We start from the raw sequence: 3,856 nt of genomic DNA on the forward strand, positions 1-3,856 counted from the left end.
CGGGCGACTAGTTAGTCCCTACTTATCCTCCACTGCATAACAGCTTGGCATTGTACCGAGATCTCAGTTATTTCAGCCTAACCTTGCTTAAGGCACTTCCCATGATGCTTTAGGAAGAATGCTCAGATGAAGGGCATTCTGCAGTTAAGTTTCTAAGCTTGTGCCCTTTCTGTAATCAGGATTCAGAGGAGCTACCTGACGAAGCCTTTGGCCCCAGAGGTTCTCCCAGCCTCAGATTTCCTAAGGACACACTATTTAGGTGGCGTATTTATATGCTATGTTCTTCACCAAAATAATAATTTTGAACAGTCAGATATTACAAAATAGGCCCTATGCTGGTTGGTAACCAGTGCCATGAGCGACATTGGGTGTCTGGGGCCCGGCAATAATCCAGTGATTCCCTCAGGCCTTTAGCCGCTCTTGTCATGTCTGGTGCAGGGTAGATCAAAGCGAGATTTAGCTTTTGGTTAAGTTCTAAGTGAGGACACACTTGAGCCAGAGTCCATATGCGCATGGTGCTGAGGGCATGATCGGGTAGGGCTGGCATGGTTATGCAGTGCATGTGAGGTGTTGGTGGGCACCAGGCAGGCCCCTCCTGCCTTCCTGTCTTGTCTGTGGACAGAGGAACTATGTCTACCAAGCCAGCTAAACCCTTCTGCCCGCCATGCACTCTGAAGGTCAGTTTGGAGCCTCAGTCATTCTAATAAAAAAGGAAACACGTCTCCAACGAAGTCTGGGAAAGTGTCTTCAGAAAATTGCCCTGTTGTGGGCAACAATTTCTGACATCTTCAAACACTTGATGTTTACATATGTGAGAAAGAACCCCGATAACAAACATGCAAGCAACTGCCTGAAGCTCGTAAGTGAGAGCTTGGAAGAGGCAGAGACAAGTCCAAAGTCTGAGAGGCCCTGGTTGTCACTGCTGAACATCCTATTTGAACACTGCGGTGGGCGGGTCTTCAGGGACGGCAAACCATACAGACCTTGAAAGGGGCGCCAGGCTCACATCTGTGTAGACATTGGGACCTTTGCATTAAGACTATTCACTAAAACTGGCCTGAGTTGTCTCTGGGTCCTGAGGCCATGATTGGCAGCCCCATCATCATGGCTCGGCTTTGCCTGTGCCATGACTGAGTCACGACTGAGCCTCTGAGCCTGAGTCTCTGAGGTGTCAGAGAGGGAGCTGGTGCCAACACATCACCATCTGCTCTACTCCGCTCTCCAGTCTTCAAACCACTTGAGATGTTAAACTTGGGAAGTGCTTTCCTCAATGCCATGGGGAGAACAGGTGGGCATGAGGCAGCCTCAGACATAGGGCCATCCATCTTTCCCCCTTCAAACTCCAGCTCAGATACAAGTCCTGGCAGCATTCTGCCCTCCTCCAGACTGTCCTGGTCCTGCAGGAGGATTGCTAAGCCCAAGAGCCACTCCTCACCCCCCTCCCTCCCCACACACACTTAACTTTTAATCTGGCAGGTGTCCGTAGCATGCATAGTACTTTGGTGGCACCTCATATATTCCAAAGAACCCAGTGGCCAGCTCTATCGATTGCTGTTGCCTTTATGGACAAGCTCAGAAGCCTGTGTTGCTCCTCCTCTGTCCCACTCTTCCTGGTACTGGTCACACCACTCCTAGCTGCCTGCAACCAGTTTGGGCTGAACAATTACCACTGGAGTTTATATTGTGATCAATCCTTCAGACCCCAATGAGCATAAAGAAAGATGCAGGTGGTGTAGCGTTTTGAACATCCTGTTACCTTTCCAAGGTTTTGCTCGATTTAGAAGTTAAGGAGTCAAGATGTATTGCAAGTCTGTGTTAATGTGTTAGCACATGGAAAGAAAATGACTTTCTGAAAAGCTAATAGGGTAGGCTCTCAGTGAACCTCTGTTCGCCCTGTTGCCATCATGCCAAGGTTCTTTGGAAGGACACTGCAAAATCCCTCACTCTGCATCAAGGAAATAGGCTAGGGACAGAGCCAGGTCATGCCAGCACAGCGTCAGCTGAGGCACAGGCTGCCGTGGTCCCCCTCAAACCCCTTCTTCCCCGTCTTCCCCTTTTGTGTTCTGAGGCCATTCAGAACACCACTACCTAGTCAATCACTCTTCCTAAAATGTCGTCGACCTGCCACCAAAGTTCAGGTCAAAACCAAAGAGACATGCGCATTGTACCACTGTCTAGTTCTTCCCAAGTACTTTGAGAAGTCACAGCTTAGAAGCCACCTTCCATTCCTTCACCTGATTTGTTCAATGATCCTACCTTCACACCCTTGCAGCAACCTAAGGGGTGAATGTCATTCCCATTTTACAGATGGGCAGCTGGGCCCATGGAAGTCAGTAGGCTGGGTGGCCTGGATTGAACACTTACGTGACCAAGCTGAAGAGTTCAGTGAGGGCAAGCAGTGCTAGCTCAGGGCCCAGCTAAAGTGGCCTTAGGATCCAGGGGAGGCCTACAGGGCCTCTACAACCCAGGGTCTCTTGAAGAGTAGTGTCCAGTTTTCTCTCTGGGCCTCATGGCAGGACAGATGTACCCAGCTCAGCACCTCATGGGAACTCAGTCTCCCTGGGCTCTCTACTCTGGCTCACAAAAATGTGGCGTTCTGATTCCTGCAAGCTCGGACTCATCTGTGTTGATGATACATTGTTGTCTCTTAACAGAGAGGGCTCTAGACCTCAGGTCTCCCCTTGGCTCTTCAAGGTCCTAGTCACACATGACTATGTATGGCTGCCATTTGGTGACTTGGTGCAGTGACTCTGGACAGGATGTGCCTTTGTGGACCCCATGGGCAGCCTTTCTAGTGGGGGTTTGTACCAGGTGGTGTGCGGCTGCACACAGGGAGAAGGGCATCAGTCCAAGCACTGCCAGCTTCTCTGTTTTATAACTGATCCCTTTCAGAACGTCGCCACCGTTTTCTTCTTGTTTTGTTTGCATCCGGCCTTTGCTGACCACCCTTAGTCTGTGGATGTCTGCCACAGGCTATTCTACAAGGACTGCTGAGAAGAGCAACCCCCCCACACACACCCACCACCTTGTGTTATAACAGGAGCCAACCAAAAGCTCAGTGTGGGGGAGAGCAGAGCCCCCAGGTTGGGCTCACCTGTGGAATGTTTTGAGTAGCACCTGGCTCCTTAGTGGGTACCACAGGAGAGCTGGAAAGGGGTGTAGTGCCATTTTGTAAAATGCCCCTGCCCTTGCTTCAAGGGCTTCCCCACTCCGTTTCTGATGTTTTCATAACATTCGGTTTCAAAGCTAGTGGGCGACGCTTCATCAAGACTGCCCTCTCTGTGTCTCGAGGAAGCACTCAGCTGGTCTCCCAGCATCCTTGTCTTCACTCTTCCTCAGAGGGGCTTCAATGCCTACATCTCTTGCAGGTAACATCACTGCATTGGCATAGCACTATGGTGGTTAATGCTGCCTGTCAAGTAGGTAGGATGTAGTCACCTAGGAGATGAATCTCCAGTTATGCCTGTGCAGGTAATCTAGATTAGACTAATTGATTAGGTGGAGGCAGACCTATCACAGCCTCTGGCTTCACTACTCCGTGGGCTGAACTGAGTGAAAGAGAGGTAAGCATTAGCCTTCGTCTCTTCTCTCTAACCACATTCCTCATGTTCCTGCGGCCATGACCCCCCACCATGATGGACTGTGCCCTTGAACGGTGAGCTGCAACAAACCCTTCCCGACACTGACAAGTTACTAGACACACACATACCCTCAAGTGGCCTGTCAGTGTATGCACCTAACTCCAACTTCCAGCAGCCCCCACCAGGAACAGAGCTGGTGAGCGGCTGCCATACCGAATGCCCAAATCCAGGCCAGAGTGGAGGGGAGAAGATTTGTGTAAACACTTGCCACAGAC

The sequence above is a fragment of the Mastomys coucha genome, unplaced genomic scaffold, assembly GCF_008632895.1.
Source record: "Mastomys coucha isolate ucsf_1 unplaced genomic scaffold, UCSF_Mcou_1 pScaffold5, whole genome shotgun sequence".
NCBI classification, from domain to species: domain Eukaryota; kingdom Metazoa; phylum Chordata; class Mammalia; order Rodentia; family Muridae; genus Mastomys; species Mastomys coucha.